This window comes from Salvelinus fontinalis, chromosome 33, assembly GCF_029448725.1.
Source record: "Salvelinus fontinalis isolate EN_2023a chromosome 33, ASM2944872v1, whole genome shotgun sequence".
NCBI lineage: Eukaryota > Metazoa > Chordata > Actinopteri > Salmoniformes > Salmonidae > Salvelinus > Salvelinus fontinalis.
The window spans coordinates 29331177-29343274 of NC_074697.1; positions in this window are offsets into that span (position 1 = coordinate 29331177).

Genomic DNA, 12098 nt, shown 5'->3' on the forward strand with positions numbered 1-12098 from the left:
ATGCTTGGCGCATAGAATTAAAAAAGTATTGTCAGATATTATTCATCCTAATCAGGCAGGTGTTTTACATGGACGATACATTGGAGATAATATAAGACAAGTACTGGAAACAATAGAACACTATGAAATATCGGGGACACCAGGCCTGGTTTTCATAGCTGATTTTGAAAAGGCTTTTGATAAAGTACGACTGGAGTTTATATATAAATGCCAAGAATATTTCAATTTTGGGGAATCTCTTATAAAATGGGTTAAAATTATGTATAGTAACCCTAGGTGTAACATAGTAAATAATGGCTACATCTCAGAAAGTTTTAAACTATCTAGAGGAGTAAAACAAGGTTGTCCCCTATCGGCATATCTATTTATTATTGCCATCGAAATGTTAGCTGTTAAAATTAGATCAAACAATAATATTAAGGGATTAGAAATCTGTGGCTTAAAAACTAAGGTGTCATTGTACGCTGATGATTCATGTTTTCTTTTAAAACCACAATTAGAGTCTCTCCACGGCCTCTTAGAGGATCTAGATACTTTTGCTATCCTCTCTGGATTAAAACCAAATTATGATAAATGTACCATATTACGTATTGGATCACTAAAAAATGCACATTTTACATTGCCATGTAGTTTACCAATAAAATGGTCTGACGGAGATGTGGACATACTCGGTATACAAATCCCAAAAGAAAGAAATGATCTCACTCCAATAAATTTTTATAGAAAGTTAGCAAAAATAGATAAGATCTTTCTACCATGGAAAGGAAAATACCTGTTTATTTGTGGAAAAATCACCCTGATTAACTCTTTAGTTATATCACAGTTTACCTATTTGCTTATGGTTTTGCCTACACCTAGTGACCTGCATTTTAAATTATATGAACAAAAAATATTCAATTTTATTTTATTCGGCAAGTCAGATAAAATTAAAAGGGCCTATTTATATAACGAATATGAATTCGGAGGGCAGAAATTATTAAATATTAAAGCATTAGACCTCTCACTAAAGGCATCAGTCATACAAAAGTTATACTTAAATCCAAACTGGTTCTCTAGTCAATTGGTACGAATGTCTCATCCTATATTCAAGAAGGGCCTTTTCCCCTTTATTCAGATTACACCTGCTCACTTTCGGTTGTTTGAAAAGGAAATAATCTCCAAAATATGTTTTATTTTTTAAACAAGCCTTAGAAAGTTGGTTGCAATTTCAGTTTAATCCACCTGAAAGACCAGAACAAATATTGTGGTTAAATTCAAATATACTAATTGATAAAAAAAACTATTTATCGAATATTTTTTTTAAAAGGTATAATTTTAGTGAATGATATCATAAATGGGACTGGGGGAGTTATGTCACACATGCAGCTAACACAGACATATGGAAATGTCTGCTCTACCCAAAATTACAACCAATTAATTGCAGCATTACCACAAAAATGGAAGAGGCAAGTAGAAGGGGAAAAAAAGTAAAGAACCTGTATTAAAGAACATAAATGGTTACAGAAAAGTGCGATAAATAAAAACATATACCAATTTCATTTAAGGACCAAAAAACTGACAGCTGTGCCATATAAATTGCAAAATTGTTGGGAAGAGATTTTTGATGTACCCATTCCATGGCACATGGTTTATGAATTGATACGCAAAACAACGCCAGGTTCAAAACTTAGAATTTTTCAATTTAATGTACTATACAAAATTCTTACAACTAATAGAATGTTATATATATGGGGGATACAATCTTCCCAGCTCTGCAGATTCTGCTGTGAGGAGGCAGAGTCATTAGATCATTTATTTTGGTATTGTCCATATGTAGCTTGTTTTTGGTCACAGGTCCAGGAATGGCTGAAGAATTGCAACATTTGCCTAGAACTAACGCTACAGATAGGAATACTGGGTGATTTGAAAAGCCATAGTCAATCAATCAATAATATAAGAATTATTTTAGCAAAAATGTTTATTTTTCATTTACAATCTGTAGAGCTATGAGATTTACAATCTGTATGAGAAGCTATGAGAATAGGAAGGTTCAATTATTTTGTGAAGCTTCACAGCACAGTTGAAAAATATATGGCAAATAGAAATCCGAAATGGATGATGTTGAGAGACAGATGGGAGGGGTTGAATGGAGCTGAAGGGTGGGACTAATAACAAGATAAACAATGCAAAGCATACGGGATCTGTAAAATGTATATAGGTTCGGAACTTTTGTGAAATAGCATAGTTACAAATAGAAATCAAACTGGATGGACATCAGAAATAGAGGAAGGACTAAGAACAAACAAGAGATAACTATTGTAAAGTAGACTGTGTCTGTAAAATGTGTATAAGATGTATAAATTGAAGGTGAAAGCAGAAATGTTTATCAGTTTACTCCAATTGGGGGATCGGTGGTAGTGTTTTCGGGGAATAATAATAAAAGTATATTCTTTAAAAAAGTATGTATGTGTATGTATATACAGTATGTGTATATGCATGCATGCGTGTATGGATATATATATTTACCCAAAAAATATGGGGGATTGGAAATGATGCAGACAATTACATTGGAAGCAACATTCTTTCCGCAATATTAAGCTGATCCCCTTAAAAAAATATATAAAAAATAATAATAACAATAATTGATGGTTTTCAGGGGACACAGAATAATCATCTGAATGAGTGGTCTGGCCCTCTCGGCCCTCAGGTTGCTCCTCACTTCTGATGCTTCCACACGGTCTTTCAATTATTCACATTGGAAAGGTTAGCGCATGTCAAACATTATCAGGAGAAGCGACCTCACTATTGCCAAAAGAAAACTGAAACTCAGAGGTAGCTTAGAAGTCCAGCTGATTATCATGGGTCAGAAACTTTTTCTATTACTCTTGAGCACACAGCCAACCTTGTTCATCCACATTCCAGCTGCACTTGTGTGCACGGCATCACTCAAGAGAGATGGACATTTTGCTATAAGTCTTTCCATAAATAAGGATTTACATTAATGAGTTATGCTTTGAAACACTGGGTTAGATTTACTAAGGCATTGCGTGTTTGTTTGTAAAAAGGTTTAAATGCAGCCACTCATTCCCATGTAAAACCAAGGCCTATTTGTCATCTAGGTGCAATCCCCAAATTAGCTACTGTCAGGAAAATAGAACTCTCTGGGCTTTAATTCCCTCCATAGCCAATGGCTTCCTCCAGAATAAACATAAACTTTACTACTGTAGGGAGAACATTGAGCCCACATCTTAAGTTAAATAATTTTTACAACAGTAAACTATCCAGTCTGTGCTTCTGTGACTGATATAAACAACTAGAATAAATCAAATATCAATCATCAATATCACCAATAGATGAATGCCAGACACAATACTTTTATTTGCTAAACTAACCCTAAGCATGATGTTCTATCTGCCCATTCTTTCAGAACTATACTTGGATCAGAATGGTTGGTTTGATTTAAGTGATAATGCCTGAGAAGCCGGAGTTTGGAGGATATATTGACACGGGCCAGAAAACCGTACCAATATACAGTATCCTCCAAACACCGGCTTCGAGGGCATTATCACTTTTATGCATCGGGTTGCCAACATATTCAAATAATGATTGACACATTTTCATTTCAAATTTTTTTTTTTATTAATTTGTCATACTATTTCATCCTTCCACAAGCTATAGTCCCGACACAAATCTAGGGTTGCTAGTGACGCAACCCAATTGTTCTGTTTTTTTGCTCTGAATCTATGGACCGACCTAGTCCTTCGTTCTAAATGTTCCATTGCTGGCAACGTTCTTATCCCTTGGTTGCTAGTTAGTCACGTCAAAAAGTGCAGCCAGAATAACAGCAAAATGGATTCATTTGCATTTGTTAAAGCTGTTTTCTAGTGACATTTATTTGGATTCAACAATAACAATGAGCTAATGAGGCACGATTTCGCCTAGTATAGAAAATGTGCTCACTCGTCAGGACACTGTTGTTCAGAGGAGCTAGCCAACAACACAGCTACAGTGAACTAGCCAACAGCACAGCTACCAGTGAGCTAGCCAACAACACAGCTACAGTGAACTAGCCAACACCACAGCTACAGTGAGCTAGCCAACAGCACAGCTACCAGTGAGCTAGCCAACAGCACAGCTACCAGTGAGCTAGCCAACAGCACAGCTACCAGTGAGCTAGCCAACAGCACAGCTACCAGTGAGCTAGCCAACAGCACAGCTACCAGTGAGCTAGCCAACAGCACAGCTACCAGTGAGCTAGCCAACAGCACAGCTACCAGTGAGCTAGCCAACAGCACAGCTACCAGTGAGCTAGCCAACAGCACAGCTACCAGTGAGCTAGCCAACAACACAGCTACCAGTGAGCTAGCCAACAACACAGCTACCAGTGAGCTAGCCAACAACACAGCTACAGTGAGCTAGCCAACAGCACAGCTACAGTGAGCTAGCCAACAACACAGCTACAGTGAGCTAGCCAACAACACAGCTACAGTGAGCTAGCCAACAACACAGCTACAGTGAGCTAGCCAACAGCACAGCGACAGTGAGCTAGTTACCAGCACAGCTACAGTGAGCTAGCCAACAACAAAGCTACAGTAACACAATCACTTCAAACTGAAGCTTGAAAGACTGCAAATTAGCTGAGTTTCGTTTTACCTTTTTTGTATATATCTATATCTTTGTATATCCATAACAATGATGCCAGCTGATTCATGAGTTAGACATGACACCCCACACGTTCATTACTATGGGACAGCAGGAGATGCAATTTGAATATTGAAACAATGTTGCAAATGTCAGAGAGACATACAGTAAGGTTTAAACAAATCTCCACTGTTGAAAGCTAAATGTTAGTCTTACATTTTTTTTTAGATAATGTCTACATGCTTTTTGTAGTGGAGATCACGTTTATAAGTTGCCTGTCTGGGCTGATGTGTCACACCCTGATCTATTTCACCTGTCTTTGTGCTTGTCTCCACCCCCCCTCCAGGTGTCGCCCATCTTCTTCATTATCCAAAGTGTATTTATACTTGTGTTCTCTGTTTGTCTGTTGCCAGTTCGTCTTGTCAGGTCTTACCAGCGTATTTCCCGTCTCCCTGCTTTCGCAAGTTCTGTGTAACGTCCTGACCAGAGTTCTTATGTGTTTTGCTTGTTTAGTGTTGGTCAGGACGTGAGCTGGGTGGGAATTCTATGTTGTGTGTCTAGTTCGTCTGTTTCTGTGTCCAGCCTAATATGGTTCTCAATCAGAGGCAGCTGTCAATCGTTGTCCCTGATTGAGAATCATATATAGGTGGCTTGTTTTGTGTTGGGGATTGTGGGTGGTTGTTTCCTGTCTCTGTGTTTGTGTTCTGCACCAGATAGGACTGTATCGGTTTGCCACTTTTGTTATTTTGTATTTGTTTAGTGTTCACAGTAGTTTTGTTAATTAAACATGTTGAGCACTGGCTACGCTGCGTGTTGGTCCGATCCCTGTTTCACCCCCTCTTCTAGTGAAGAGAGGGAAGGCCGCCGTTACATTCTGTTTCCTAGTTTCCCCGATTCTGACCATTCTGCCTGCCCTGACAAAAGCCTGCCTGCCATTCTGTACCTGCCTGACTCTGACCCGTTTATGAACCTCTGCCTGTCCTGACCCCGAGCATGCCTGCTGTTCTGTACCTTATTGACTCTGCCCTGGATTACGAACCTCTGCCTGTCCTGACCCCGAGCCTGCCTGCTGTTCTGTACCTTATTGACTCTGCCCTGGATTACGGACCTCTGCCTGTCCTGACCCCGAGCCTACCTGCTGGTCTGTACCTTATTGACTCTGCCCTGGATTACGAACCTCTGCCTGTCCTGACCCCGAGCCTGCCTGCTGTTCTGTACCTTATTGACTCTGCCCTGGATTATGAACCTCTGCCTGTCCTGACCCCGAGCCTACCTGCTGGTCTGTACCTTATTGACTCTGCCCTGGATTACGGACCTCTGCCTGCCTTTGACCTGTCTTTTGCCTTTCCCTTGTGTGGGTTAATAAACATCTGTGACTAGCTGTCTGCATCTGGGCCTTATCCTGAGTTCTGATATGATACAGTGGATTGCGCAGTCAGAACAGAGTAAATAGGCATTTTAACGTCATAGATTTAGCCGGTGGCCTTTTGTGGACTAGACACAGGCTAGAATGCGGTTCTAAACAATCAGTATTCAGGATTAGACCCACGTGTATCAATTGGAAATAACTGCAAGCACCAATATTGAGTCATTGTGTACTGCAGCTCTTCTTTCAGCTATGTCCTCCATATCATCTGGCTAACGTACAGGCCTAGATGCTCTGAGAACATTTCAACGCTCACACAATAGTTTAAACGGGTTTTTATTGGGAGAAAATAGTTCAGCTCATTGATGAAATACAATGGCTTGCTGCATCAATATCTTAACAGTGGGGGGGTTAGGCTGTTGAAAATGTAATTTGTTTAAAGAGTGGTGGGGGAGGGACGGTGGTGAGAAGCTCATGGATTACAGGAGAGGAGTCACTGTCAGGGCCAGGGTAAGCCAACGCCCTTCAACCACTAGTAGATGGGATTCCCATTTGAGGAGAGATTGCCAAGGTATCATTGATTTGGGCAGGTGGTTCGGAGGGTGACATGCAGAACATGCTGAAACAAGCATCTCTCCAGCCCCACAGCCTCAATGCCAATATTTCATCCTGAACTATTTCCAATAGGGACTCAGCAACACAAGAATGGACACACCTGATTTACTTCTGTTAAAAAATGCTATGACAATTATTGATAGTCAAAATCCCTTATCTGTTTATGGTCCACCAATGTGTATTAATAAAGCTATCCCTTATTTGATACAGTGTGATTTACTAGCCAGTGATGATTGATCTTATGCTACATTTAGTTTCCGCAGTGAAAATGCATTAATGAGGGAGTGCGCCAAGAATTTCAAGGTGCTCTAGATTTTTTGAAGGATTGTGAGGAATTGGTAATTATGTAAATAGCGTGAAATATGAAAAAACTCAAGTCTTTGTCTGCCAAAAAAAGTGGGATAAGACTGTATATACTTAACAACATGAACAGTTTCTTCACCAAGCTGAAAAAAAGATAAATGGTGGGGTGCAAAAAGAAAGCATGAAATGCAAACCTACTGACAGAATTGATATCCTTTTGCTGTGCAGTTCAGCTTTTCAAATTGTGGCATCACAGTAGATTCAGAGTTTTCTCTCCTCATGCACCAAAACAGAAACTAACAATGACTCCAGTTCTAGTGTTTGTCCTCATATTATGTTCTATATTCTGTGTGGGGGTAGAATGGAAAGGAGGTGTGTTCTGTCTCAGTTAAGGATTACTAAATGACTTCAACTGAGACAAAACATATTTTAGGAAGGCACAGCCAGAAATGTACACTTTTATTTCATCACTCTGCAGATTATCATGCATGTTCAAATGTAATGTTTCATTCCAATCATAAACAAAGCACTTATGCATATCATTTTCAACATGGTGAGCTTCTGGAGTGCTGATAAGCATAAGATGATGAATTAAATGTTAGATGTGCCTGTAAACAGAGCATTAGTTGTTTTAATATTAAACTCAGCTGCATGTATTATAACATACAGTTTCTAGCTGGAGCATTCTTCCATGTCTGCATTTCCCAAGTATGATTATATTTCACAGCTAACAAGCCTGTACATGAAAACAATAACTAACTATAAAATTTGTAGTTGTGTTTTTTACAACCATTCCTAGCCATTGTAAATGTATTGCAATGGCACTCCCATGAATTTAGTAAACTGTACATATGCAGTTCTTTAGAACCCAAGGACTGATGTGCATGAAAACGGCAGTTTAACATGAATATGTGAAAAAAAAATTTTTAAATTGCACTAATTGTTACAATCATCAATTTTCTATTAGTTCTTTATGGAGATTTATAACAGTGGATTTATATGCCCAGCTCAGTTGCAGGCCAATAGTGTTGTAAGCATTTGTTCCATTTGTCACGCCCTGACCATAGAGAGCTGTTTATTCTCTGTGGTGGTTGGGGCGTGACAAGGACTAGGGTGGGTTATCTAGGTGGTTAATCATCTATGTTGGCCTGGTATGTTTCCCAATCAGAGGCAGCTGTTTATCGTTGTCTCTGATTGGAGATCATATTTAGGCAGCCATTTCCCCTTTGTGCTTTGTGGGATGTGTGTTTGTGTAGCTGCCTGTAAGCAGTCCAGAATGTCACGTTTCATTTGTGCTTATTTTTATTTGGTGAGTTTCGATTTATTAAAATATGTGGAACTCTACGCACGCTGCGCCTTGGTCCATTCCTTTCGACGAGCGTAACAGAAGATCGCACCACAAACGGACCAAGCAGTGTGGCCAGGAGGAGCAGACATCCTGGACATGGGAGGATATCTTGGATGGTAAGGGATCCTGGACTTGGGAGGAGATCTTGGACGGTAAGGGATCCTGGACATGGTAGGAGATCCAGGCCGGAAGGGATCGCCTTCCATGGGAGCAGACGGAGGCAGCAAGGGAGGAACAACGACGACACCGGGGTTCGCGACCACGAAGGAAGCCCGAGAGGCAGCCCCCCCCAAAGAAAAAATTGGGGGCACACGGGGTGGTTGGCGGAGCCAGGTTTCAGACCAGAGACAACTCCCCGTACTCGCTTTAAGGAGCGTGTGACTGTTCAGGCACCATGTTATGTGGTGATACGCGCTGTGTCTCCAGTGCGCATTCCCAGCCCGGTGCGCTCGGTGCCAGCTCCCCTCACTTGCCCTGCGAAAATGAGCATCCAGCCAGGACGGGTTGTGCCGGCTCAGCGCTCCTGGTCTCCAGTACGCCTCCTCGGACCAGGATATCCTGCGCCGGCTCTACGCACTGTGTTTCCAGTGCGCCTTCACAGCCCAGTGCGTCCTGTGCCAGCACCCCGCACTTGCCGGGCTAAAGTGAGCATCCAGCCAGGACGGGTTGTGCCAGCTCTACGCTCCAGACCTCCAGTGCGCCTCCACGGCCCAGTATATCCGGTGCCAGCTCCACGCACCAGGCCTCCAGTGCGCCTCCGCAGTCCGGAGCCTCCTGGGAGGACTCCCAGTCCGAAGCCTCCCTGGAGGATTCCCAGTCCGAAGCCTCCAGTGCTGATCCATGGCCCGAAGCCTCCAGTGCTGATCCATGGCCCGAAGCCTCCAGTGCTGATCCATGGCCCGAAGCCTCCAGTGATGATCCATGGCCCGAAGCCTCCAGTGATGATCCATGGCCCGAAGCCTCCAGTGATGATCCATGGCCCGAAGCCTCCAGTGATGATCCATGGCCCGAAGCCTCCAGTGATGATCCATGGCCCGGAGCCTCCAGTGATGATCCATGGCCCGGAGCCTCCAGTGATGATCCATGGCCCGGAGCCTCCAGTGAGGATCCATGGCCCGGAGCCTCCAGTGAGGATCCATGGCCCGGAGCCTCCAGTGAGGATCCATGGCCCGGAGCCTCCAGTGACGATTCATGGCCCGGAGCCTCCAGTGACGATTCATGGCCCGGAGCCTCCAGTGACGATTCATGGCCCGGAGCCTCCAGTGACGATTCATGGCCCGGAGCCTCCAGCGACGGTCTGCAGTCCAGAGCCTCCAGCGACGGTCTGCAGTCCAGAGCCTCCAGCGACGGTCGGCAGTCCAGAGCCTCCAGCGACGTTCGGCAGTCCAGAGCCTCTAGCAACGGTTGTCGGTCCAGAGCCTCTAGCGACAGTCTGCAGTCCAGAGCCTCCAGCAAGGGTTCCCAGCCCGGAGCCTCCAGCAACGGTTCCCATTCCGGAGACTTCTGCGACGATCTACGGTCCGAAGTCCCCAGCGACGATCTACGGTCCGGTGCCTCTGGCGAAAATCCACGGTCCGGAGCCTCCGGCGACAATCCATGGTCCAGTTCCACGGAAGCGGAGGGATCAGCGAGCGGAGCGGGATCTACGTCCCGAACCGGAGCCGCCACCGAGGCTATATGCCCACCCGGACCCTCCCCCATAGAGTCAGGTTTTGCGGCCGGAGTCTGCACCTTTAGGGGGGGGTACTGTCACACCCTGGCCTTAGAGAGACTTTTTATTTCTCTATTTGGTTAGGTCAGGGTGTGATTTGGGTGGGCATTCTAGTTTTTCTATTTCTTTGATTGGGAACCATACCCGGCCAACAGAGGCAGCTGTCTATCGTTGTCTCTGATTGGGAATCATATTTAGGCAGCCTTTTTCCACCTTTAGTTTGTGGGATCTTGTTTTGGTTTGTTGCTGTGTTAGCTTTACGTGTCGTTTATTCTTTCTTGTTTTTTGGTGGTCATTTAATAAATTTATGATGTACGCCTACTACGCTGCACCTTGGTCCAATCCATCTCTAAACGAACGTGACACCATTTGCACTTGAGCACTCTAATACACATTCCTTTATCATGTGAGAATTAGAATGACAGGTTTCAATGCTGATGACATGACTGTTTGATTTCCTGCAGTGTGTAGACAGCAATCCCTCCTCTATTGCCTATTAGTGGATCCATGCACCTGTAGCATTCAGACAAATTGATTGAGCACAACAAACCATATTTCCTTACCCAGAATTTATTTGTTTTGAATGGCCGATGTTATCGTGAACAAATGTTTACAACAATACATTATCTTCCCAAGGAAATGTAGTTGGATTTGTTGATATGTGAAAATCAACAAAACAAAATAAAATGTTGAAGGCCTGCAGAGCTGCCAACACGTATGAGATCAGCACTTCACTACCCATCTCCTTATGCTGTAGTAGTCCAGGCAGACATGGTAACTTCAGCACCACAGACAGCAACTGGGAGATTCAGCACCACAGACAGCAGACAGCTAATGGTCAAGCAGGGCTTTGAGAAGGAGCTGATTGTAGAGCTTAATGAAACACCTGGAGCCCATCAAGGCTGACCATTATAAACTGACTTCGTGGCTCTGCCCTGAATGGTAATCATTTGGCTGAAATGAACATGTGTTAATGTGTCCTCATTGTGTTAGATACTGACAGTCCAAACTAGTCAGACCATGGACAGGAAGTCTCCCTTAAAATATATAGACCTATGAGCAACTCAATCTGCCCTCCCCTCACTTTTATGAGCTGGTGATGTATTTTTCAATTACTTGTTTAATTTATTTATAATTTTTTGGGGCTTAAATCGAAATGAATTACCCTGTGAGTGGTGCGTCATGCACCGGCGGCGCTGTGGATTTCATGCCATAAGGCTGCAGGTCTAATACCACATGCTGTCCGGTTATCACAGCGGACATTAATCCCCTGAACTTCACTGCCTCAACTCTAGCCAAATGAGGAAATGGCTGATAAGGATGTGATGTCCTCAGAGAATCCTGTTTCCTTCGTACACTGTGAGGTCTTTCTGCCAATTGTGCACACCAGTAGGTTGGCCCTGACCTTTCTTGGGAATGTGGTTGTCTGTGTCACTGGAATATGGAGGACTTCTCTTAGATGTCACTGAGTATCTGCTTCCATCCTGCACCCTGACAGCAACCAGCCAGAGGAAGGCTTTTTCCATTAGCTCTAATTCTCAGACTGGTGCTGCCGACAGCAAGACAAGTAGGTATCACCGCTGTCAGACAAACTGTCGAATATGTTTCTCCACATTTACACTTTACAGTTTCCACTTTCAGATAGAAGTCAAAAACTTTGCAGACCAAATACACCCTAGTTCACAAAATAGAGATAAAAGATCTGTGGGGGGGGGGGGGGGTACAAAAACCCATCTAAACCCACACCTAGTTTTTTGGGGGTGTCTTTTTCTCTGATGTTAGTGTGATTGCGGTGTCCAGGAAGGAATGATGGAGTAGCTTTGTCCAGGCAGGTGAAATTGAATCTCTTGTGCCTTGACTCCGGTATTGTCTTGCAGCACTCCAGCTGGTAGTTACCACTCCACAAGTCGGCCAAATTGCTCGGCACCCAGTGAAAGTTAGTGTAGCCTATAAAAAGCAATAACCATAAAGACACATGTAGGGAGGCTATTGATACACGGCATTGTATTGCTTGCGTAAAAGCAGAGTTTATTCACTCAATTGCTCTCCTGTGTTCTCTGTGCCTGTGAAGGCCCTGTGCCAAGTGCTCTAACCAGCTTTCTGCTGTAGTATGGGTTAATGTTCTATTCAGAGAG